Source organism: Rattus norvegicus, chromosome 17 (assembly GCF_021556685.1).
Source record: "Rattus norvegicus strain SHRSP/BbbUtx chromosome 17, alternate assembly SHRSP_T2T, whole genome shotgun sequence".
NCBI lineage: Eukaryota > Metazoa > Chordata > Mammalia > Rodentia > Muridae > Rattus > Rattus norvegicus.
In genome coordinates this window covers 50,186,367-50,214,091 of record NC_141550.1, presented here as the reverse complement: position 1 = coordinate 50,214,091, position 27,725 = coordinate 50,186,367, and the positions used below count along the sequence as shown (strand labels likewise).

Genomic DNA, 27,725 nt, shown 5'->3' with positions numbered 1-27,725 from the left:
GTATCCATTCCTCTGTTCAAGGGCATCTGGGTTCTTTCCAGCTTCTGGCTATTATAAATAAGGCTGCTATGAACATAGTGGAGCATGTGTCTTTTTTATATGTTGGGACATCTTTTGGGTATATGCCCAACAGAGGTATAGTTGGGTCCTCAGGTAGTTCAATGTCCAATTTTCTGAGGAACCTCCAGACTGATTTCCAGAATGGTTGTACCAGTCTGCAATCCCACCAACAAAGGAGGAGTGTTCTTCTTTCTCCACATCCTCGTCAGTGTCTGTTGTCACCTGAGGTTTTTACCTTAGCCATTTTCACTGGTGCGAGAGGGAATCTCAGGGTTGTTTTGATTTGCGTTTCCCTAAGGTTGAGTAGGGATGTTAAACATTTTTAAGGTGATTCTCAGGCATTCTGTATTTCCCAGTTAGGAATTCTTTGTTTAGTTCAGTACCCTATTTTTAATAGGATTATTTGATTTTCTGGAGTCAACCATCTTGAGTTATTTGTATATATTAGATATTAGCCCTCTATCAGATGTAGGATTGGTAAAGATTTTTTCCCAATTTGTTCATTGCCATTTTGTCCTATTGACAGTGTCCTTTGCCTTACAGAAGCTTTGAAATTTTATGAGGTCCCATTTTTCAATTCTTGATCTTAGAACATAAGCCACTGGTGTTGTGTTCAGGAAAATTTCCCCTGTGCCTATGTGTTCGAGGCTCTTTCCCACTTTCTCTTTATTAGTTTGAGTGTATCTGGTTTTAGGTGGAGGTCCTTGATCCACGTGTACTTGAGCTTAGTACAAAGAGATAAGAATGATTAATTTGCATTCATGTAGATGCTGACCTCAGTTGAACCACCATCATTTATTGAAAATGCTGTCCTTTTTCCATTGGATGGTTATGCCTCCTTTGTCAAAGATCAAGTGACCATAGGTGTGCAGATTCATTTCTGGGTATTCAATTCTATTCCATTGATCCACCTGCCTGTGTCTGTACCAATACCATGCAGCAATTGCTCTGTAATACAGCTTGAGGTGAGGGATAGTGATTCCCCCAGAAGTTCTTTCATTGTTGAGTATAGTTTTCGCTATCCTGGGTGTTTTGTTATTCCAAATGAATTTGCAAATTCTCCTTCTACCTCTATGAAGAATTGAGTTGGAAATTTGATGGGAATTGCATTGAATCTGAAGATTGCTTTGGGCAAGATGGCCATTTTTACTATGTTAATCCTGCCAATACATGAACATGGGAGATCTTTCCATCTTCCGAGATTTTCTTCAATTTCTTTCTTCAGATACTTGAAGTTCTTGTCATACAGATCTTTTACTTGCTTGGTTAGAGTCACATATTTAATGTTATTTGTGATATTGTGAAGGCTGTCATTTTCTTAATTTCTTTCTCAGACTGTTTATCCTTTGAGTAGAGGAAGGCTACTGATTTGTTTGAGTTAATTTTATACACAGTCACTTTGCTAAAGATGATTATCAGGTTAATGAGTTCTCTGGTGGAATTTTTGGGATCATTTAAGTATACTATAATGTCATCTGCAAATAGTGATATTGTCTAATTGCTCTGTCTAGGATTTCAGATACTATATTGAATAGGTAGGGAGAAAGTGGGTAGCCTTGTCTAGTCTCTGATTGTAGTGGGATTGCTTCAAGCTTCTCTCCATTTAGTTTGATGTTAGTTACTGGTTTGCTGTATATTGCTTTTACTATGTTTAGGTATGGTCCTTGAATTCCTGATCTTTCCAATACTTTTATAATGAAGGGCAATTGAATTTGTCAAGTGTTTTCTCAGCAACTAATGAAATGATCATGTGGGTTTTTTCTTTGAGTTTGTTCACATAGTGGACTACGTTGATGGATTTCTGTATACTGAACCATCCCTGCATTCCTGGATTGAAGCCGATTGATCATGGTGGGTGATTGTTTTGATGTGTTCTTGGATTCTGTTTGCAAGAAGCTTATTGAATACTTTTGTGTTGATATTAATAAGGGAAATTGGTCCGAAGTTCTCCTTCTTTGTTGGGTCTTTGTGTGGTTTAAGTATAAGTCTAACTGTGGCTTCAAAGAATGAATTGGGTAGTGTTCCTCCTGTTACTATTTTGTGGAATAGTTTGAAAAGTGTTGGTATTAGGTCTTCTTTGAAGGTCTGATAGAATTCTGCACTAAACCCATCTGGTCCTCAGATTTTTTAGTTTGAGAGAATTTTAATGACTGCTTCTATTTCTTTAGGGGTTGTGGTACCTGGTATCTATCTAGAATATTGTTCATTTCATCCAGATGTTCCAGTTTTGTTGAGTATAGGATTTTGTAGTAATATCTGATAATTTTTGAATGTCCTCATTTTCTGTTTTGTCTCCTTTTTCATTTCTGATATTAGTAATTTGGAAACTCTCTCTGTGCCCTCTGGCTAGTCTGGCTAAGTGTTTATCTATTTTATTTACTCAAAGAACCAGCTCCTGGTTTTGTTGATTCTTTGTATGGTTCTTTTTGTTTCTACTTGATTGATTTCAGCCACGAGTTTGATTATTTCCTACATTCTACTCCTGTTGAGTGTGTTTGCTTCGTTTTGTTCTAGAGCTGTCAGGAGCACTGTCAACCTAATAGTGCATGCTCTTTCCAGTTTCTTTTTGGAGGCACTCAGAGCTGGGAGTTTTTCTCTTAGCATGGCTTTCATTGTGTCCCATATGTTTGGTTATATTGTGCCTTCATTTTCATTGAATTCCAAAAAGGCTTTAATTTCTTTATTTCTTCCTTGTTATTTTCTTATTTCTTCAAGTTATCAATGAGTAGAATGCTGTTCAGCCTCCATGTGTATGTGTTGTTTTTCTTTTTATTGAAGACCAGCCTCAGGCCATGGTGATCTGATAGGATGCAAGTGATTATGTCAATTTTCTGGTATTTGTTGAGGCCTGTTTTGTGACCAAGTCACAATATGGTCAATTTTGGAGAGGTAAAATGAGGTGCTGAGAAGAAGGCATATGTTTTTGTTTTAGGATGAAATGTTCTATAGATATCTGTTAAATCCATTTGGTTCATAACCCGTTAGTTGCACTGTGATTCTTTTTAGTTTCTGTTTGCATGATTTATCCATTGATCAGAGTGGGGTGTTGAAATCTCCCACTACTACTGGGTGATGTGCAATGTGTGGTTTGAGCTTTAGTAAAGTTTCTTTTATAAATGTGGGTGATCTTGCATTTGGAGCATAGATGTTCAGAATTGAGAGTTTAGCTTGGTAGACTTTTTTGCTTTGATGGGTATGAAGCATCCTTCGTCATCTTTATTGAGAACTTTTGGTTGAAAGTCAATTTTATTTGATAATAGGATGGCTACTCCAGCTTGTTTCTTGGGACCATTTGCTTAGAAAATGTTTTGCAGACTTTTATTCTGAGTTCCTGTCTATCTTTGTAGCTTATGTGTGTTTTCTGTAAGCAGCAAAATGCTGGGTCCTCTGTATGGATCCAATCTCTTAGTCTGTCTTTTTCTTGGGGAATTGAGTCCATTGATGTTAAGAGATATTAAGAAATAGTGAAGAGGAGCAGACACACCTGGGATGCCAGAAGAGACTACACTCTGCCCACATTTCTGACTCCAGAGGAAAACACCCAATACCATCTGGGACCCCAGTGCACAGGTGCTCCAGGAAATGCAGCACAGTCCCTCGTGGTTGCTGCCCTCACAGAGAACTCAAAAGCAGCCCTCCATGAGCAACTTGAGCGGCCAGACCACAGGTAAGACCAACTTTTCTGCTCCAAGCGACCTGCTTGGTGGACCCAGGACAGAGGCCCATAGGAACAGCTAAAGACCAGTAGACAGGAAAGAATACACACCCGAAAGAAGAACACTCTGTTCCTATAACTGGCTGAAAGAAAACAGGAAAACAGGCCTATGGCACTCCTGACACAAGGGCCTATAGGATGGTCTAGCCACTGTCAGAAATAGCAGAACAAGGTAACACCAGAGACAACCTGATGGCAAGAGGCAAGCACAGGAACCCAAGCAACAGAAACCAAGACTACATGGCATCATCAAAGCCCAAGTCTCCCACCAAAAAAATACGGAATATCCAAACACACCAGAATAGCAAGATCTAGATTTAAATCACATTTGATCATGATGCTGGAGGACTTCAAGAAAGACATGAAGAACTCCCTTAGAGAAACACAGGAAAACATAAATAAACAAGTAGAAGCCTACAGAGAGGAATCACAAAAATCCCTGAAAGAATTACAGGAAAGCACAATCAAACAGGTGAAGGAATTAAAAATGGAATAGAAGCAATAAAGCACAAAGGGAGACAATCCTGGATGTAGAAAACCAAAGGAAGAGACAAGGAGCCGTAGATACAAGCATCACCAACAGATACAAGAGATGCAAGAGAGAATCCCAGGAGCAGAAGATTCCATAAAAATCATCAACACAATGATCAAAGATAATATAAAACGGAAAAAGCTACTGGTCCAAACATACAGGAAATCCAAGAATCAAAGAGGAGATGAAACCTAAGGATAATAGGTATAGAAGAGAGTGAAGACTCCCAGATCAAAGGACTAGTAAATATCTTCAACAAAATAAAAGAAGAAAACTTCCGTAACCTAAAGAAAGAGAGGCCCATAAACACACAAGAAGCCTACAGAACTTCAAATAGATTGGACCACAAAAGGAACTCCTCCTGTCACATAATAGTCAAAACACCAAATGCACAAAATAAGAAAGAATATTAAAATCAGTAAGGGAAAAAGGCCAAGTAACATATAAAGGCAGACCTATCAGAATCAAACCAGATTTCTCACCAGAGACTATGAAAGCCAGAAGATACTAGACAGATGTCATACAGACACTAAGAGAACACAAATGCCAGCCCAGGTTACTGTATCCTGCAAAACTCTCAATTAACATAGATGGAGAAACCAGGATGTTCCATGACAAACCAAATATATACAATATCTTTCTAAAAATCCAGTGCTACAAAGGATAATAAATGGTAAAGCCCAACATAAGGAGACAAGCTACACCCTAGAAAAAGCAAGAAACTAATCATCCTGGCAACAAAACAAAGAGAAGAAAAGTACACAAACATTATCTCACATCCAAATATGAATATAACAGGAAGCAATAATCACTATTCCTTAATACCTCTAAAAAACAATGGTCACAACTCTCCAATAAAAAGACATAGATTAACAAACTGGATATGCAATGAGGACCCTGCATTCTGCTGCCTACAGGAAACACACCTCAGAGACAAAGACAGACACTACCTCAGAATGAAAGGCTGGAAAACACCTTTCCAAGCAAATGGTCAGAAGAAACAAGCTGGAGTAGCCATTCTAATATCGAATGAAATCAATTTTCAACTACAAGGCACAAAAAGGTAAGGAAGGATACTTCATGTTCATCAAAGGAAAAATCCACCAAGATGAACTCTCAATCCTAAATATCTATGCTGCAAATACAAGGGCACTTACATACGTAATAGGAACCTTACTAAAGCTCAAGCACACATTCCACCTCACACAATAATAGTAGGAGATTTCAACACCCCACTCTCATCAATGGACAGATCATAGAAACAGAAATTAAACAGAGATATAGAAAAAGAGAAGTCATGAACCAAATGGACTTAACAGATATTTATAGAACATTCTACCCTTAAAAAAAAAAGGATATACCTTCTTCTCACCACCTCATGGTACTTTCTCCAAAATTGCCCATATAGTTGGGCATAAAACAGGCCTCAACAGATTCAGAAAGATAGAAATAATCCCATGCGTCCTATCAGACCACCACAGGCTAAAGCTGGTATTCAATAAGAATGAGGGAAGAACGCCAACCTATACATGGATGTTGAACAATGCTTTACTCAATGATAACCTGGTCAAGGAAGAAAGAAAGAAAGAAAGAAAGAAATTAAAGAATTCTTAGAATTTAATGAAAATGAAGGTACAACATACCCAAACTTATGGGACTCAGTGAAAGCTGTGCTAAGAGGAAAACTCATAGCTCTGAGTGCCTACAGAAAGAAACAGGAGAGAGCATATATCAGCAGCTTGACAGCACACCTAAAAGCTCGAGAACATGAAGAAGCAAATACACCCAGAAGGAGTAGAAGGAAGCAAATAAACTCAGAGCTGAAATCAGCCAAGTAAAAACAAAAGGACCATAGAAAGAACCAACAGAACCAAAAGTTGGTTCTTTGAGAAAGTTAACAAGATAGATAAACCCTTAGCCAGACTAACGAGAGGACACGGAGAATGTGTCCAAATTAACAAAATCAGAAATGAAAAAGGAGACATAATTGCAGAATCAGAGGAAACTCAAAGAATCATCAGATCCTACTATAAAAGCCTATGTTCAAAAAAACTTGAAAATCTGCAGGAAATGGACAATTTCCTAGACAGATACCAGGTGCTGAAGTTAAATCAGGAAGAGATAAACAATTTTAACAACCCCATAACTCCTAATGAAATAGAAGCAGTCATTGAAGGTCTCCCAACCAAAAAGAGCCAAGGTCCAAATGGGTTCAGTGTAGAATTCTATCAGACCTTCATAGAAGACCTCATACCAATACTATCCAAACTATTCCACAAAATTGAAACAGATGGAGCGCTACCAAATTCCTTCTATGAAGACACAATTACTCTTATACCTAAACCACAGAAAGACCCAACAAAGAAAGAGAACTTCACACCAATTTCCCTTATGAATATTGACGCAAAAATACTCAATAAAATTCTGGCAAACCAAATCCAAGAGCAATCAAAACAATCATCCACCATGATCAAATAGGCTTTATCCCAGGCATGCAGGGATGATTTAATATAGGGAAAACCATCAACGTAACCCATTATATAAAGAAACTGAAAGAACGAACCCACATGATCATGTCATTACATGCTGAGAAAGCATTTGACAAAATTCACCACCCCTTCATGATAAAAGTCCTGAAAAGAATAGGAATTCAAGGCCTATACCTAAACATAGTAAAAGCCATATACAGCAAACCAGTAGCTAACATTAAACTAAATGGAGAGAAACTTGAAACAATCCTACTAAAATCAGGGACTAACAAGGCTGCCCACTCTCTCCCTACTTATTCAATATAGTTCTTGAAGTTCTAGCCACAGCAATCAGACAACAAAAGGAGATCAAGGGAATACAGATTGGAAAAGAAGAAGTCAAAATATCACTATTTGCAGACGATATGATAATATATTTGAGTGATCCCAAAATTTCCACCAGAGAACTACCAAACCTGATAAACACCTTCAGCAAAGTGGCTGGGTATAAAATTAACTCAAATACATCAGTAGCCTTCCTCTACACAAAAGAGAAACAAGCCCAGAAAGAAATTAGGGAAATGACACCCTTCATAATCGTCCCAAATAATATAAAGTACCTCAGTGTGACTTTAACCAAGCAAGTAAAAGATCTGTATGATAAGAACTTCAAGCCTCTGAAGAAAGAAATTGAAGAAGACCTCAGAAGATGGAAAGATCTCCAATGCTCAAGGATTGGCAGGAGTAACATAGTAAAACTGGCCATTTTAACAAAAGTGATCTGCAGATTCAATGCAATCTCCATCAAAATACCAATCCAACTCTTCAGAGAGTTGGACAGAACAATTTGCAAATTCATCTGGAACAACAAAAAAACCCATGATAGCTAAAACTATCCTCAACAGTAAAAGGACTTATAGCAGAATCACCATCCCTGAACTCAAGCAGTATTACAGAGCAATAGTGATAAAAACTGCATGGTATTGGTACAGAGACAGACAGATAGAGCAGTGGAATAGAATTGAAGACCCAGAAATGAGCCCACACTCCTATGGTCACTTGATTTTTGACAAAGGTGCCAAAACCATCCAATGGAAAAAAGATAGCATTTTCACCAAATGCTGCTGGTTCAACTGGAGGTCAGCATGTAGAAGAATGAAGATCGATCAATTCTTATCACCCTTTACAAAGCTTAGGTCCAAGTGGATCAAGGACCTCCACATCAAACCAGATACAGACAAATTAATAGAAGGAAAAGTTGGGAAGCATCTCGAACACAAGGGCACTGGAGAAAATTTCCTGAACAAAACACCAATGGCTTATGCTCTAAGATCAAGAATCGACAAATGGGATCTCATAAAACTGCAACGCTTTTGTAAGGCAAAGGACACTGTGGTTAGGACAAAATGGCAACCAACAGACTGGGAAAAGATCTTTACCAACCCTACTACAGACAGAGGGCTTATATCCAAAATATAAAAAGAACTCAAGAAGTTAGACCACAGGGAGACAAATAACCCTATTGAAAATGGGGTTCAGAGCTAAACAAAGAAATCACAGCTGAGGAATGCCGAATGGCTGAGAAACACCTAAAGAAATGTTCAACATCTTTAGTCATAAGGGAAATGCAAATCAAAACAACCCTGAGATTTCACCTCACACCAGGGAGAATGGCTAAGTTCAAAAACTCAGGTGACAGGAAATGGTGGCAAGGAAGTGGAGAAAGAGGAATACTCCTCCATTGTTGGTGGGATTGCAGACTGGTACAACCATTCTGGAAATCAGTCTGGAGGTTCCTCAGAAAATTGGACATTGAACTACCTGAGGACCCAACTATACCTCTGTTGGGCATATACCCAAAAGATGTCCCAACATATAAAAAAGACACATGCTCCACTATGTTCATAGCAGCCTTATTTATAATAGCCAGAAGCTGGAAAGAACCCAGATGCCCTTGAACAGAGGAATGGATACAGAAAATGTGGTACCTCTACACAATGGAATATTACTCAGCTATCAAAAACAATGACTTAATGAAATTCATAGGCAAATGGATGGAACTGGAAAATATCATCTTGAGTGAGGTAACCCAATCACAAAAAAACACACATGGTATCCATTCATTGATAACTGGCTATTAGCCCCAATGCTTGAATTACCCTAGATGCACAGAACACATGAAACTCAAGAAGGATGACCAAAATGTGAACGTTTCACTCCTTCTTTAAAAGTGGACCAAGAATACCCTTGGGAGGGAATAGGGAGGCAAAGTTTAGAACAGAGGTAGAGGGAACACCCATTCAGAACCTGCCCCACATGTGGCCCATATATATACAGCCATCAAACTAGATAAGATGGATGAAGGAAAGAACTGCTGGCCGATAGGAACCGGATGTAGATCTCTCCTGATAGATACACCCAGAATACAGCAAATACATAGGTGAATGCCAGTAGCAAACTACTGAACTGAGAATGGGACCCCCGTTGAAGGATTCAGAGAAAGGACTGGAAGAGCTTGAAGGGGCTCGAGACCCCAAATGAACAACAATGCCAACCAACCATAGCTTCCAGGGACTAAGCCACTACCCAAAGACTATACATGGACTGACCCTGGACTCTGACCTCATAGGTAGCAATCAGTAGCCTAGTAAGAGCACCAGTGGAAGGGGAAGCCCTTGGTCCTGCCAAGACTAAACCCCCAGTGAACGTTATTGTTGGGGGGAGAGTGCTAATGGGGGGAGGATGGGGATGGGAAGGGAGATGTTGGCCTAGAAATCGGGATGGGGAATAACAACCGAAATCTAAATAAGAAATACTTAAGTTAATAAAGATAAAAAAATAGTGATTGTTGTTTCCTGTTTTTTTTTTTTTTTGTTATATGTGGAATTATGTTTGTGTGGTTATCCTCTTCTGGGTCTGTTGCAAGAAGATTGCTTTCTTGCTTTTTCTAGGGTGTAGTTCCTTCTTTGTGTTTGAGTTTTCCACCCATTATTTGTTTGTAGGGGTGGATTTTTGGAATGATATTGTGTAAGTTTGTTTTTGTAATGGAATATCTTGGCTTCTCCATCAATGTAATTGAGAGTTTTGCTGGATATAGTAGCCTGGGCTGGCATTTGAGGTTTCTTATGGTCTGTACGACATCTATCCAGGATATTCTCATTATCATAGTCTCATTTTAGAAGTCTGGTGTAATTTTCATAGGTCTGCCTTTATGTATTACTTGACATTTTCCCCTTACTGCTTTTACTATTCTTTGTTTTGTGCATTTGGTGTTTTGACTGTTATGTGATGGCAGGAATTTCTTTCCTGGTCCAATCTATTTAGAGTTTTGGAGGCTTCTTGTATGTTTATGGAAATCTCTTTCTTAGGTTATGCCAGTTTTCTTCAATAATTTTGTTGAAGATGTATTTTTCTGGCCCTTTAAGTTGGGAGTCTTCACTTTCTTCTATACCTACTATCCTTAGGCTAGGTCTCTCCATTGTGTCCTGGATTTCCTGGATGTTCTGGATTAGGAGCTTTTTGCTTTCTTCATTTTCTTTGACTATTGTGTCAATGTTTTCTATGGTATCTTCTGCCCCTGAGATTCTCTCTTCAATCTCTTGTATTCTGTTTGTGATGACCCCTGATCTCTTTCCTATGTTTTCTATTTCCAGGGTTTTCTCTCTATACAATTTCTTTATTCTTTCTATTTCCATTTTTAGATCCTAGATCTAAATTCCTAGTTCAATTCCTTGTTTCCTGTAACTCTTTGATGGATTTTTGTGTTTCTTCTTTAAGGGCTTCGACTTATTTACCAGAGATGTGATTTTAAATCCAAACCTTGCTTTACCAGTGTGTTGGCATATCCAGTACTTGCCATGGTGGGAGAACTGGGTTCTGATGATGCCAAGTAGTCTTGGTTCCTGTTGCTTAGGTTCTTGCGCTTGCCTCTTGCCATCTGGTTATCTCTAATGTTAGTTGGTCTTGCTGTCTCTGACTAGAGCTTGTCCCTTCTCTGGGCCTGAGAGTCTGTGATCTTAATAGTGAGAGCACTCCTGGGAGACGAGCTCTCTGCGAGCGGGTGTTGGATCTGGAAGGCTGTGGGACATCCTTAGCTCTGGGTGCAGATGGAGAACAGAAGTGTCATGTCTTAGGCTACCCTGCAGCTCCCGTGACCCATGTGCTTCTGGCATGCCTCTTCTTGGACAGTCAGTGGAGTGAAATTGGGGGTCACACCTGTGGGCATAGAAGTAAGAGCACTCCTGGGAGACCAGCTCTTTGTGAGTGGGTTTTGGCTCTGGAGGACTGGGGAACAGCCTTAGCTCTGGGTGCATATGGGACAGAAGAGTGCCATCCCAGGCTGTTTAGCAGTTCCAGTGCCCTGTGTGATCCTGGTATGTCTCTCTTTAGACAGTCAGTGGAGAGAAAGTGGGGTCCCACCTGTGGCCTTAGGAGTGAGAACCCTCCTGGGAGACCAGCTTTCTGCAGGCAAGTTTTGGTTCTAGAGGGCTGTAGGACAGCCTCTGCTCTGGGTGCAGATCCTGCCTGAGTTTTTTCATAGCCATTCAGTCTAATTTACCCCAGGGAAGATGAGGGGCACATGTAGAAAGAGTGTAGTACACTAGTTTGGGAAGTCAGCTGAAAGGAAAATCACCCCAAACTATAGCTGAGTTCAACAGTCTTCTTGAAGGTTGGCATGCTGGCCTTCCAAACACTAAGCACAAATTCAAGTCCAGGCAATATGTGTGTCACAGAACTTTAAACATAGTCACTTTTGAAAAAGTCACTAAAGATGAAAACTCTCATAATTTCTCATTCTCTATACCATTATGGTAGGTTAAATAGAAGTCCCAAAGAATATATCCACTTCTTAATTCCTAAAACATATGAATGTAAACTTATTTCCAGAGAGGATCTTTGTAGAAGTAATAACAACTTCTGTCATTTGAGGTTATCAAAGTAACCCGAAATCCAGAAACAGTAAAGAAAAAGGCACAAAGAAGAAGACAAGAGACTGGGAACACGGAGGGAGGTTGGAATAAAATAGTCAAAAAAGCCCATCAGCATCCATCGGCAGAGACTGCAAGAAGCCAGCAATGCTATGCTCGTGAGCAGCAGTAGCAGCAACAACAAAAAACCTGCCCTTGGCTTTGGCTTCTAGAACCAGACAAGAGTAAATTTCTGTTTTCTTTGGGCCACCAAGTTTGATGTAACTTTATGATATCAGGACTATTCCAGCACAACCAGAGCAATGGTAGCCATAGAGTGGCCCAAGTCAGGCCACAGAAGGAGTTGAGCACTGGGCAAAGGACATTGACATAGATCTCTATCTTCCTGACTCCTCTGGCCCTCTGACCATCACTGTTGTAGCCCTAAGTTGTAATTCTTGACCTATGCCAAATTAGCCCTCAATGGTATCATTCTGTCCCTCAAGGCCTGCTTTAATCCTGGCTATGCCCTACAGTTCACTCAACTACCAGCCTAATTGTTCAATATAATTCTGACTTCACAGAGCATGTATGTATGTGTTGAAAACATACTCCTGCTCGACATATTCCCATGCACTCTGTACTAATCAAAGAGAAAATGTCCAACAATGCACACATAGCTCAAAATTCTGGCCAGCATTTGGTGCCTGAAGAATGTGCAATGAAGAAAGCTTGGCAGTAAACAAGGGCCATGAAGTGTTTGATAAAGAATTGTTCCTTTGCAATACAAGCACATAAATGGTGAAAGGGTCATTTCTGAAATTTTATCTTGGCTTCAGAATTTCAACTTTCAGGAACAACTTACAATAGGAATAAGTGGCCCAAGTCATTAATTCTTTCAGATGTTACCACCGTGCCCTGTCTTCTAATGATGGTTTCCCTGACATACATCAAGGGAATCCATTTCAGAGCAATCTCTCCTGCTGGAAGCATATACAGTCACATTTGCTTCTGACTTCATTCCACAGCCACTTCCTTCTAGAAGGCCTCCTTGAGGAAAAACAAGTTGTCTTGTATTGTCTGCCTTCACAGCAATGTTTCCTCCCCTGCTATCTAAGAACACAGCATGAAACAACAAAAATGTCTGATCAAATCGCTTGATTTAGAGTGAGAAATCTGAGCGTGATGGTGTACTCTACTTGTTATATATTCTTTGTAATATGATAAAGTTCTCTATTCTACTCTCAACCATATGTATGATTCTGGAAACTTTTAACTTTAAATCTGGGGGACAGTGGTTTATTATAAGAAAGGAACATGCTATAGTTCCTTTGCATGATAACTATGGGACTAAACATATTTAGTTCCCAGCTTACATACAAATTCTCAATAAATAATAGTGATTCCACAGCTGTTTCTGTGCTTGTCATTGGTTTATTATTTAAGTTTAGTTATTACTTGCTTTATATGGTTGAGTGTTTTGCCTGCATGTAATCTATGTACTACATGCTTGCCTGATTCCTATCTAGCAAGCATCTAGGAATCAGGCAAGATAGGGCTAGATAGGGCCTTTAAATCCCTGGAACTGGAGTTACAGATGGTTGTGAACCTCTATGCACACTGGGAATTAAACTCGGGTCCTCCACAAGAGCAGCCAGGGCTCTTCAGTGTGGAGATATCTCTCTAGTCCCTGTACTGGTTATTAGAACCATCATAAAGACACCCAAGGGTTTCTTCCCTACAACGTCACTTCACTAATCACCATTTCTGTGTCATTCTATGTTGTTGATATAACAATTGAGGTGGGGATTAAAAAAGGCTTAAGAAATGGACACCAGTGGAAGAGGAAGCCCGTGGCCCTGCTAAGGCTGAACTCTCAGTAATGGAATTGTTGAGGGGAGGGCGGTAATGGGGGAGGATGGGAAGGGGGAAGGGTTAGGGGGATGTTGGCCTGGAAACTGGGAAAGGGAATAGCATTTGAAATGTAAATAGGAAATACCCAATTTAATAAAGATGGGGGAAAAGGCTAAAGAAATATAATGAAAGCTTTTTATGCATAGCTGTTGAAAGATAAGGGTAGCATTTGTTTCTCAATAATTTTGCTTAACTCTCTTTTGTATCTGTGCAGAAGTTATCACCTCTGCCCAGGAAAAAGAAGACAAAAACTTCATAGCAGCAAGAAATCATGGCAACTTAGTGGACTCTTGGTTGTGCATCCAAAATTACCTAAGAAATTATCTTTATGAATGACCAGACATGTGACTCTCAAAGACCCTGGTATGAACTACCTGAGCATTTCCCTCTAACTGAGGATTATACCATTTTCTCAGGTTACGTGTAGAGAAAAAATTTTCAGCATCTCTGTTAGCCTTGGTAAATGCCCACTGAAGTCATATCCTGTTTCTCCTGTTTCAGAGTGCTGACCCTGTGCAGTGCTTTAACCTCTACTAGTTCTCTACATATCCCTTCATGCCTCTACTATGTCCCCCATTTTCTGCTCTTCACTCATCCTCTCAAAATATCTACCTCTGCCTTCACCTCTGCCTCTAGCTTCGCCCTTCTGTATCTGTCTCACAACAAAAGTGCAGGTGATGAATTTTGCCTCTGACTTCCTTCAAGAAGTCTTAACTCCGCTGATTGTTAACACCAATTTATCTTTGATTGATTGCAAACACCATCAACTGGAAGTGTCCAGGCCATCCCAGTTGGGGTGATCCTTAGTCTCCCTGCAAGGGTTGTTCCAAATCCCCAACCTTCAAGGGAATCAACCTCTTGGAAATACACCTGAGGAACTAAGCACACTGGCATGGTGGCAGCCACTGAGACTTAATTGTGATACCAGCCCCAATCTATGTTGCTTCATCTTATGTCAGTCACTTGGTGTGTAAGTTCCTTAAGGATGCCATCAAAATATCAAAGAAATGTATTGTCCGAAGGTACACTCTAGGATGAAGGTTTCCGTGCAGTTGGTTTCTTCCAGATCAAAGAAGAATGACTTGTTGCAGAGCTCCCTCAGGGAGTCTTGCTCACTCCTTGGCATTAAGATAGCATCCTCCTGTCTTTGCATAATCTCCTTCCATATGTGTGAGTCTCTGTGACCAAATAGCCCCCTCAGTAAGACATCAGCCATAATAGGCTTCATGAGTGAATATCGACTGTCTTGGTCTCAGCTTACCCTGATCAAAAGCAACAAACTCATTTCACCAGCACCAGTGCTAAGAATCCCAACATCTGGCAGACATAGACAATTCAGCCTTTAATACTTCAGCAACATTAAAGTAAATGGAGAGAAACTTGAAGCAATCCCACTAAAATCAGGGACTAGACAAGGCTGCCCACTCTCTCCCTACTTATTCAATATAGTTCTTGAAGTTCTAGCCAGAGCAATCAGACAACAAAAGGAGATCAAGGGGATACAGATCGGAAAAGAAGAAGTCAAAATATCACTATTTGCAGATGACATGATAGTATATTTAAGTGATCCCAAAAGTTCCACCAGAGAACTACTAAAGCTGATAAACAACTTCAGCAAAGTGGCTGGGTATAAAATTAACTCAAATAAATCAGTTGCCTTCCTCTATACAAAAGAGAAACAAGCCGAGAAAGAAATTAGAGAAACGACACCCTTCATAATAGACCCAAATAATATAAAGTACCTCGGTGTGACTTTAACCAAGCAAGTAAAAGATCTGTACAATAAGAACTTCAAGACACTGAGGAAAGAAATTGAAGAAGACCTCAGAAGATGGAAAGATCTCCCATGCTCATGGATTGGCAGGATTAATATAGTAAAAATGGCCATTTTACCAAAAGCAATCTACAGATTCAACGCAATCCCCATCAAAATACCAATCCCATTCTTCAAAGAGTTAGACAGAACAATTTGCAAATTCATCTGGAATAACAAAACACCCAGGATAGCTAAAGCTATCCTCAACAATAAAAGGACTTCAGGGGGAATCACTATCCCTGAACTCAAGCAGTATTACAGAGCAATAGTGATAAAAACTGCATGGTATTGGTACAGAGACAGACAGATAGACCAATGGAATAGAATTGAAGACCCAGAAATGAACACACACACCTATGGTCACTTGATTTTTGACAAAGGAGCCAAAACCATCCAATGGAAAAAAGATAGCATTTTCAGCAAATGGTGCTGGTTCAACTGGAGGGCAACATGTAGAAGAATGCAGATCGATCCATCCTTATCACCCTGTACAAAGCTTAAGTCCAAGTGGATCAAGGACCTCCACATCACCAGACACACTCAAACTAATAGAAGAAAAACTAGGGAAGCATCTGGAACACATGGGCACTGGAAAAAATTTCTTGAACAAAACACCAATGGCTTATGCTCTAAGATCAAGAATCTACAAATGGGATCCCATAAAACTGCAACGCTTCTGTAAGGCAGAGGACACTGTGGTTAGGACAAAACGGCAACCAACAGATTGGGAAAAGATCTTTACCAATCCTACAACAGATAGAGGCCTTATATCCAAAATATACAAAGAACTCAAGAAGTTAGACCGCAGGGAAACAAATAACCCTATTAAAAAATGGGGTTCAGAGCTAAACAAAGAATTCACAGCTGAGGAATGCCGAATGGCTGAGAAACACCTAAAGAAATGTTCAACATCTTTAGTCATAAGGGAAATGCAAATCAAAACAACCCTGAGATTTCACCTCACACCAGTGAGAATGGCTAAGATCAAAAACTCAGGTGACAGCAGATGCTAGCGAGGATGTGGAGAAAGAGGAACACTCCTCCATTGTTGGTAGGATTGCAGACTGGTCAAACCATTCTGGAAATCAGTCTAGAGGTTCCTCAGAAAATTGGACATTGAACTACCTGAGGATCCAGCTATACCTCTCTTGGGCATATACCCAAAAGATGCCTCAACATATAAAAGAGACACATGCTCCACTATGTTCATCGCAGCCTTATTTATAATAGCCAGAAACTGGAAAGAACCCAGATGCCCTTCAACAGAGGAATGGATACAGAAAATGTGGTACATCTACACAATGGAATATTACTCAGCTATCAAAAACAAAGAGTTTATGAAATTCGTAGGCAAATGGTTGGAACTGGAAAATATCATCCTGAGTGAGCTAACCCAATCACAGAAAGACATACATGGTATGCACTCATTGATAAGTGGCTTTTAGCCCAAATGCTTGAATTACCCTAGATCCCTAGAACAAACGAAACTCAAGACGGATGATTAAAATGTGAATGCTTCACTCCTTCATAAATGAGGAAAAAGAATACCCTTGGCAGGGAAGGGAGAGGCAAAGATTAAAACAGAGACTGAAGGAACACCAATTCAGAGCCTGCCCCACATGTGGCCCATACATATACAGCCACCCAATTAGACAAGATGGATGAAGCAAAGAAGTGCAGACCGACAGGAGCCGGATGTAGATCGCTCCTGAGAGACACAGCCAGAATACAGCAAATACAGAGGCGAAGGCCAGCAGCAAACCACTGAACTGAGAATAGGTCCCCCGTTGAAGGAATCAGAGAAAGAACTGGAAGAGCTTGAAGGGGCTCAAGACCCCAAAAGTACAACAATGTCAAGCAACCAGAGCTTCCAGGGACTAAGCCACTACCTAAATACTATACGTGGACTGACCCTGGACTCTGACCCCATAGGTAGCAATGAATATCCTAGTAAGAGCATCAGTGAAAGGGGAAGCCCTGGGTCCTGCTAAGACTGAACCCCCAGTGAACTAGACTATGGGGGGAGGGCGGCAATGGGGGGAGGGTTGGGAGGGGAACACCCATAAGGAAGGGGAGGGGGAAGGGGGATGTTTGCCCGGAAACCGGGAAAGGGAATAACACTTGAAATGTATATAAGAAATACTCAAGTTAATACTTCAGCAAAACATATTATCATTGTGTGGAGCATAAGTATCTGAATAATTTAATATAATTTAATATTTAAAGCTTTTGCTAGACAACAGTAATTTTTCCAGTAAAAATAATAAATGGCTACAATGCAGCATGGCAAAAGGATCAATATTTGAATGTCTTTACACACAAGTGTTCAACACATTTGTCCTTTAAGATTGCTTTGTTTCTCTGAAGAATTTTCTCTGAAGTTTCCCCTGGGAACTCATTTAAAGTTGCTTCCAGGCCTCTTTCAGTGGGCTTTGGCTTGTAGAGTGGCACTTTATGTAAATTCTGTTACAAAGTTACTGGTTTCCAACATGATTTTTTTTTTATTAACTTGAGTATTTCTTATATACATTTCAAGTGTTATTCCCTTTCCAAGTTTCAGGGCAAACATCCCCCTCCCCCTCCCCTTCCTTATGGGTGTTCCCCTCCCAACCCTCCCCCCATTGCCGCCCTCCCCCCATAGTCTAATTCACTGGGGGTTCAGTCTTAGCAGGACCCAGGGCTTCCCCTTCCACTGGTGCTCTTACTAGGATATTCATTGCTACCTATGGGGTCAGAGTCCAGGGTCAGTCCATGTATAGTCTTTAGGTAGTGGCTTAGTCCCTGGAAGCTCTGGTTGCTTGACATTGTTGTACTTTTGGGGTCTCGAGCCCCTTCCAGCTCTTCAAGTTCTTTCTTTGATTCCTTCAACGGGGAACCTATTCTCAGTTCAGTGGTTTGCTCCTGGCATTCGCCTCTGTGTTTGCTGTATTCTGGCTGTGTCTCTCAGGACAGATCTACATCCGGCTCCTGTCGGTCTGCACTTCTTTGCTTCATCCATCTTGTCTAATTGGGTGGCTGTATATGTATGGGCCACATGTGGGGCAGGCTCTGAATGGGTGTTCCTTCAGTCTCTGTTTTAATCTTTGCCTCTCCCTTCCCTGCCAAGGGTATTCTTTTTCCTCATTTAAAGAAGGAGTGAAGCATTCACATTTTGATCATCCGTCTTGAGTTTCGTTTGTTCTAGGGATCTAGGGTAATTCAAGCATTTGGGCTAAAAGCCACTTATCAATGAGTGCATACCATGTATGTCTTTCTGTGATTGGGTTAGCTCACTCAGGATGATATTTTCCAATTCCAACCATTTGCCTACGAATTTCATAAACTCTTTGTTTTTGATAGCTGAGTAATATTCCATTGTGTAGATGTACCACATTTTCTGTATCCATTCCTCTGTTGAAGGGCATCTGGGTTCTTTCCAGTTTCTGGCTATTATAAATAAGGCTGCGATGAACATAGTGGAGCACGTGTCTCTTTTATATGTTGAGGCATCTTTTGGGTATATGCCCGAGAGAGGTATAGCTGGATCCTCAGGCAGTTCAATGTCCAATTTTCTGAGGAACCTCCAGACTGATTTCCAGAATGGTTTTACCAGTCTGCAATCCCACCAACAATGGAGGAATGTTCCTCTTTCTCCACATCCTCGCCAGCATCTGCTGTCACCTGAGTTTTTGATCTTAGCCATTCTCACTGGTGTGAGGTGAAATCTCAGGGTTGTTTTGATTTGCATTTCCCTTATGACTAAAGATGTTGAACATTTCTTTAGGTGTTTCTCAGCCATTCGGCATTCCTCAGCTGTGTTTTCTTTGTTTAGCTCTGAACCCCATTTTTAATAGGGTTATTTGTTTCCCTGCGGTCTAACTTCTTGAGTTCTTTGTATATTTTGGATATAAGGCCTCTATCTGTTGTAGGATTGGTAAAGATCTTTCCCTAATCTGTTGGTTGCCGTTTTGTCCTAACCACAGTGTCCTCTGCCTTACAGAAGCGTTGCAGTTTTATGGGATCCCATTTGTAGATTCTTGATCTTAGAGCATAAGCCATTGGTGTTTTGTTCAGGAAATTTTTTCCAGTGCCCATGTGTTCCAGATGCTTCCCTAGTTTTTCTTCTATTAGTTTGAGTGTATCTGGTTTGATGTGGAGGTCCTTGATCCACTAGGACTTAAGCTTTGTACAGGGTGATAAGGATGGATCGATCTGCATTCTTCTACATGTTGCCCTCCAGTGGAACCAGCACCATTTGCTGAAAATGCTATCTTTTTTCCATTGGATGGTTTTGGCTCCTTTGTCAAAAATCAAGTGACCATAGGTGTGTGGGTTCATTTCTGGGTCTTCAATTCTATTCCATTGGTCTATCTGTCTGTCTCTGTACCAATACCATGCAGTTTTTATCACTATTCCTCTGTAATACTGCTTGAGTTCAGGGATAGTGATTCCCCCTGAAGTCCTTTTATTGTTGAGGATAGCTTTAGCTATCCTGGTTTTTTTGTTATTCCAGATGAATTTGCAAATTGTTCTGTCTAACTCTTTGAAGAATGGGATTGGTATTTTGATGGGGATTGCGTTGAATCTGTAGATTGCTTTTGGTAAAATGGCCATTTTTACTATATTAATCCTGCCAATCCATGAGCATGGGAGATCTTTCCATCTTCTGAGGTCTTCTTCAATTTCTTTCCTCAGTGTCTTGAAGTTCTTATTGTACAGATCTTTTACTTGCTTGGTTAAAGTCACACCGAGGTACTTTATATTATTTGGGTCTATTATGAAGGGTGTCATTTCCCTAATTTCTTTCTCGGCTCGTTTCTCTTTTGTATAGAGGAAGGCAACTGATTTATTTGAGTTAATTTTATACCCAGCCACTTTGCTGAAGTTGTTTATCAGCTTTAGTAGTTCTCTGGTGGAACTTTTGGGATCACTTAAATATACTATCATGTCATCTGCAAATAGTGATATTTTGACTTCTTCTTTTCCGATCTGTATCCCCTTGACCTCCTTTTGTTGTCTGATTGCTCTGGCTAGAATTTCAAGAACTATATTGAATAAGTAGGAGAGAGTGGGCAGCCTTGTCTAGTCCCTGATTTTAGTGGGATTGCTTCAAGTTTCTCTCCATTTAGTTTAATGTTAGCAACTGGTTTGCTGTATATGGCTTTTACTATGTTTAGGTATGGGCCTTGAATTCCTATTCTTTCCAGGACTTTTATCATGAAGGGGTGTTGAATTTTGTCAAATGCTTTCTCAGCATCTAATGAAATGATCATGTGGTTCTCTTTTTTTCAGTTTGTTTATATAATGGATCACGTTGATGGTTTTCCGTATATTAAACCATCCCGGCATGCCTGGGATGAAGCCTACTTGATCATGGTGGATGATTGTTTTGATGTGCTCTTGAATTCGGTTTGCCAGAATTTTATTGAGTATTTTTGCGTCGATATTCATAAGGGAAATTGGTCTGAAGTTCTCTTTCTTTGTTGTGTCTTTGTATGGTTTAGGTATAAGAGTAATTGTGGCTTCGTAGAAGGAATTCGGTAGGGCTCCATCTGTTTCAATTTTGTGGAATAGTTTGGATAATATTGGTATGAGGTCTTCTATGAAGGTTTGATAGAATTCTGCACTAAACCCGTCTGGACCTGGGCTCTTTTTGGTTGGGAGACCTTTAATGACTGCTTCTATTTCCTTAGGAGTTATGGGGTTGTTTAACTGGTTTATCTGTTCCTGATATAACTTCGATACCTGGTATCTGTCTAGGAAATTGTCCATTTCCTGCAGATTTTCAAGTTTTGTTGAATATAGGTTTTTATACTAAGATCTGATGATTTTTTGAATTTCCTCTGAATCTGTAGTTATGTCTCCCTTTTCATTTCTGATTTTGTTAATTTGGACGCACTCTCTGTGCCCTCTCGTTAGTCTGGCTAAGGGTTTATCTATCTTGTTGATTTTCTCAAAGAATCAACTTTTGGTTCTGTTGATTCTTTCTATGGTCCTTTTTGTTTCTACTTGGTTAATTTCAGCTCTGAGTTTGATTATTTCCTGCCTTCTACTCCTCCTGGGTGTATTTGCTTCTTTTTGTTCTAGAGCTTTTAGGTGTGCTGTCAAGCTGCTGACATATGCTCTTTCCTGTTTCTTTCTGCAGGCACTCAGCGCTATGAGTTTTCCTCTTAGCACAGCTTTCCTTGTGTCCCATAAGTTTGGGTATGTTGTACCTTCATTTTCATTAAATTCTAAAAAGTTTTTAATTTCTTTCTTTATTTCTTCCTTGACCAGGTTATCATTGAGTAGAGCATTGTTCAATTTCCACGTATATGTGGGCATTCTTCCCTTATTGTTATTGAAGACCAGTTTTAGGCCGTGGTGGTCCGATAGCACGCATGGGATTATTTCTATCTTTCTGTACCTGTTGAGGCCGGTTTTTTGAGCAATTATATGGTCAGTTTTGGAGAAAGTACCATGAGGAGTTGAGAAGAAGGTATATCCTTTTGCTTTAGGATAGAATGTTCTATAAATATCCGTTAAGTCCATTTGGCTCATGACTTCTCTTAGTCTGTCGACATCACTGTTTAATTTCTGTTTCCATGATCTGTCCATTGATGAGAGTGGGGTGTTGAAATCTCCCACTATTATTGTGTGAGGTGCAATGTGTGTTTTGAGCTTTAGTAAGGTTTCTTTTACGTATGTAGGTGCCCTTGTATTTGGGGCATAGATATTTAGGATTGAGAGTTCATCTTGGTGGATTTTTCCTTTGATGAATATGAAGTGTCCTTCCTTATCTTTTTTGATGACTTTTAGTTGGAAATTGATTTTATTTGATATTAGAATGGCTACTCCAGCTTGCTTCTTCTGACCATTTGCTTGGAAAGTTGTTTTCCAGCCTTTCACTCTGAGGTAGTGTCTGTTTTGTCTCTGAGGTGTGTTTCCTGTAGGCAGCAGAATGCAGGGTCCTCGTTGCGTATCCAGTTTGTTAATCTATGTCTTTTTATTGGGGAGTTGAGGCCATTGATATTGAGAGATACTAAGAAATAGTGATTATTGCTTCCCGTTATATTCATATTTGGATGTGAGGTTATGTTTGTGTGCTTTCATTCTCTTTGTTTTGTTGCCAAGACGATTAGTTTCTTGCTTCTTCTAGGGTATAGCTTGCCTCCTTTTGTTGGGCTTTACCATTTATTATCCTTTGTAGTGCTGGATTTGTAGAAAGATATTGTGTACATTTGGTTTTGTCATGGAATATCTTGGTTTCTCCATCAATGTTAATTGAGAGTTTTGCTGGATACAGTAACCTGGGCTGACATTTGTGTTCTCTTAGGGTCTGTATGACATCAGTCCAGGATCTTCTGGCCTTCATAGTTTCTGGCGAGAAGTCTGGTGTGATTCTGATAGGTCTGCCTTTATATGTTACTTGACCTTTTTCCCTTACTGCTTTTAATATTCTTTCTTTATTTTGTGCGTTTGGTGTTTTGACAATTATGTGACAGGAGGTGTTTCTTTTCTGGTCCAATCTATTTGGAGTTCTGTAGGCTTCTTGTATGTCTATGGGTATCTCTTTTTTTAGGTTAGGGAAGTTTTCTTCTATGATTTTGTTGAAGATATTTACTGGTCCTTTGAGCTGGGAGTCTTCACTCTCTTCTATACCTATTATCCTTAGGTTTCATCTTCTCATTGAGTCCTGGATTTCCTGTATGTTTTGGACCAGTAGCTTTTTCCGCTTTACATTATCTTTGACAGTTGAGTCAATGATTTCTATGGAATCTTCTGCTCCTGAGATTCTCTCTTCCATCTCTTGTATTCTGTTGGTGAAGCTTGTATCTACAGCTCCTTGTTTCTTCTTTTGGTTTTCTATATCCAGGGTTGTTTCCATGTGTTCTTTCTTGATTGCTTCTATTTCCATTTTTAATTCCTTCAACTGTTTGATTGTGTTTTCCTGGAATTCTTTCAGGGATTTTTGTGTCTCCTCTCTATGGGCTTCTACTTGTTTATTTATGTTTTCGTGGAATTCTTTCAGGGATTTTTGTGTCTCCTCTCTATGGGCTTCTACTTGTTTATTTATGTTTTCCTGGAATTCTTTTAGGCATTTTTGCGATTCCTCTCTGTAGGCTTCTACTTTTTCTCTAAGGGAGTTTTCACGTCTTTCTTGAAGTCCTCCAGCATCATGATCAAAAATGATTTTGAAACTAGATCTTGCTTTTCTGGTGTGTTTGGATATTCCATGTTTGTTTTGATGGGATAATTGGGCTCCGATGGTGCCATGTAGTCTTGGTTTCTGTTGCTTGGGTTCCTGCGCTTGCCTCTCGCCATCAGATTATCTCTAGTGTTACTTTGTTCTGCTATTTCTGACAGTGGCTAGACTGTCCTATAAGCCTGTGTGTCAGGAGTGCTGTAGACCTGTTTTCCTCTCTTTCAGTCAGTTATGGGGACAGAGTGTTCTGCTTTCGGGCGGGCGTGTAGTTTTTCCTCTCTACAGGTCTTCAGCTGTTCCTGTGGGCCTGTGTCTTGAGTTCACCAGGCAGCTTTCTTGCAGCAGAAAATTTGGTCTTACCTGTGGTTCCGAGGCTCAAGTTCGCTCGCGGGGTGCTGCCCACCGGCTCTCTGCAGCGGCAGCAACCAGGAAGACCTGTGCCGCCCCTTCCGGGAGCTTCAGTGCACCAGGGTTCCAGATGGTCTTTGGCTTTTTCCTCTGGCGTCCGAGATGTGTGTGCAGAGAGCAGTCTCTTCTGTTTTCCCAGGCTTGTCTGCCTCTCTGAAGGTTTAGCTCTCCCTCCCACGGGATTTGGGTGCAGAGAACTGTTTATCCGGTCTGTTTCCTTCAGGTTCCGGCGGTGTCTCAGGCAGGGGTCCTGCCGCTCCTGGGCCCTCCCCCACGGGAGCCCAGAGGCCTTATACAGTTTCCTCTTGGGCCAGGGATGTGGGCAGGGGTGAGCAGTGTTGGTGGTCTCTTCCACTCTGCAGCCTCAGGAGTGCCCACCTGACCTGGTGGTTGGGTCTCTCTCTCACGGGGTCTGGGCCCAACATGATTTTTTAACACAGGCACAGTAATTTGATCAAAAGACATCTTGGATGATATATGTGGTATAAAAAGCTTTAAAAATTTAAGTAGCAATGAATATTAAAATAATACAAGAGTGAACAAAATCCCTTCCAGAAATTCTGGTGCATTTAAACCTAACGCTGACCCTCCTACACACACTTCCAGCCAATTGCAGGGTGCTTCACCAGCTGGCTGAAGTGGTACAAACAGCATAAAATTATATTGCTCCTATTTGAAACCCAGAGGCTTTTTCTTAATGTTTTTTTTAATTGGGAAGATCTATAGTTTACACTTTAAATTTGACCAACCAATTAAGAGTTTGCTCTTTTCTGTTATATAATTTTCAGTTATGTCGGTCAACTCTGCACTAAGGGCCACTGGACTATGGTGCAAGCACTTCTTCAGTATAAAGAACCATAAAGTGAAATTACCCAAAGGGACCAAGCTGGAGCAGGGAGACACATGCATGTCTGCAGAGGTCAGCCTGCTGTAGACTGAGGCATCAATAGGTCACAGGCACTTCTCTGCTCCTTGGCCTTCATAGTATTCACTCTCCTTGCCAAGACCTCAAAGCTACCGGCAAGGGAAATATTACCTTTATCATGTGTTTTCTTGAGCTCTCTGTCACCAGCCACCAGAATAGACCTGTCATCCTTGTATGTATTCTCAGACTAAATCAATATGAGCTGAAAACAAGACAGAGCAGTAAAATGTTTAGTGGTGTGGCATCCCAGTGACCAGGGACAGAAAATCCTGAGCTTTTTAGCTTTAACTTCTCGCTCTTCTATCCAGCAATCATACTTCTTGGAAATAATTTATTTGCTCCAGGAACACCTATTCCCCAAGGCAAATGGCTTTATGACTTTTTAATTATTGCTAAGTTAGTAAAATGCCAAGGGGAAAACACTAAATGTTTGACTAATCTTTTTATAGACATAATCTGTTTTGTGCCATGAGCACCTCAAGTCATGAGTCTTACCTGCTTGCCATTACATCTTGGCTCTTCTGAGTTGCCAGATGGGTCTAGGCCTAATCCTTAGAGAGCCTTGGGCTGCTTAGCCAGCCGTCCTGTCACAACTTTAATAGCCTTACCCACAGCACTGCCTCATTCTTATCTACACCACCTCTCCAGTCCCAGTATTCAAAAAGGAAAGTGAACGCCAGCAGTGTTGAATTGGTCTTTACCTTGACTGACAGCAGGTACTGGGGAGATGGGCACAGATTACTGCACAGAAGAGCCTGGGTGGATGTGCTGTCTATGTTTTCTAAATCAAATCACATCATTTGTGTCAAATAAAAATTGTATATTTTGACAGCAGAACTCCTGTCCTGGTCTCTCTCTCTGCTCTCCTCTGCAGACAAGCTGAGCTTCACCACCCGCTACAGCACCTTCTCCACCAACTACTGGTTCCTGGGCTCTGTGCTTACTCCCGGCCAGCAGGTCTGGCCTGTCACCAATGCAGCCAGCATCTATGCAGGTGCTGGGGGCTCCAGACCCCAGATACCATCCATCTGGGGTGGCTCTGTGGGGTCCGCAGGCCTGGCAGGAATGAGTGGAATCCAGACTAAGAAGGAGACTACGCAAGACCTGAACCAGCTACCTAGACAAGATGAAGAGCCTAGAGACCGAGAACAGGAGAAAAGGGAGCCCCAGGGGTCAGAGACTGGGGCCACTACTTCAAGACCATCGAAGATCTGAGGGCTCAGATCTTTGCAAATTCTGTGGACAATGCCCACATAGTCCTGCAGATCGACAATGCCAGTCTTGCCGCTGATGACTGATGACTTTAAAGTCAAGTATGAGATAAAACTTGCCATATGCCAGTCTGCGAAGAGTGGCATCCATGGACTCTGCAAGGTGGCAGATGACACAAGGTTGCAGGTGGAGACAAAGGTTGTGGAAGGAAGTCCCAGGTCTGGAAGTCCAGATTGCCAGTTCTGGGTAGACTATGGAAGTGAATGCCCCCAAATCTCAGGTCCTCAGCAAGATCATATCGGACATCCCCGCCCAGTATGAAGAGCTGGCTCAGAAGAACCGAGAAGAACTGGGCAAGTACTGCTCTCAACAGATTGAGGAGAGTATCACAGTAGCCATCACCAAGTCTGCCGAAATCAGCGGCACTGAGATCATACTCAAGGAGCTGAGACGCATCCTCCAGACCTTCGAGATTGACCTGGATTCCTTGAAAAACCAGGATATCAACTTGGAGAACAACCTTGGGGACGTGGAGGCTGGACACAAGGCTAGATGGAGCAGCTCAATGGGGTCCTTCTGCACCTAAAGTCAGAGCTGGCACAAACTCGGGCAGAAGGACAGCACCAGACCCAGGAATATGAAGCCCTGCTGAACATCAAGGTCAAGCTTCAGATGGAGATTGACACCTACTGCTGCTTGCTGGAGGATGGGGAAAATTTCAGACTCAGTGATGCCTTGGACTCCAGCAACTCCATGCAAACTGTGCAGAGGACAACTACCCGTAAAGTCATGGATAGGAAAGTGGTATGAGGATCTGACACCAGAGTTCTAAGGTACTGAGGCTGAGAAAGACGGAACCCCTGGGGACTGAGGGATCAATAAAATTTGAGAGCTCAAAAGAATAGAATTGTATGAGACACACCTGGGAAGCCAGAAGAGATTACACTCTGCCCACATTTCTGACTCCAGAGGAAAACACCTAACGCCATCTGGGACCCCAGTGCACCAAGGCTCCAGGAAAAGGCAGCACTGGCCCTCCTGGTCTCCACCCTCACCAAGGGCTCAAAAGCAACCCCGCACTAGCAACTTGAGCCGCTGGACCACAGGTAAGACCAATTTATATGCTCCAAGAGACCTGCCTGGTGGACTCAGAACACACAGGGGAAAATTCCTCTGGGAACAGAAATTTCCGGTGTTTAGCTAGAGCCCCAACCTCTCTGATACTGGGCCACAGCTCACTGCTCTCAAACACCTTGGGAGAGAGAGAGCTCACCGCCCGGACAGGTGGGCACTCCTGAGACTGCAGAGCGGGAAAGACCACCAATACTGCCCGCCCCTACACACATATCCCTGGCCCAAGAGAAAACTATATAGGGCCTTTGGGAACCAGAAGATAGGGGCACATAAAGAGCAGATCTCCCGCAGTCCAGACACCAACCAGACCTGAAGGGAACTGGTCAACAGTTCTCTGCACCCAAATCCCCTGGGAGGGAGAGCTAAACCATCAGAGGGGTAGACATGCCAGGGAAGCCAGAAGAGACTACACTCTGCCCACATTTCTGACTCCAGAGGAAAACACCTAACTCCATCTGAGACCCTGGTGC

General features: G+C 41.3%; 1 pseudogene; it reads left to right on the top strand.

The window, feature by feature from the left end:
- Positions 1 to 26,961, top strand: part of Krt18-ps6 (keratin 18, pseudogene 6) — a 36,882-nt pseudogene extending 9,921 nt beyond the window's left edge.
- The last annotated feature ends 764 nt before the right edge of the window (positions 26,962 to 27,725 follow it).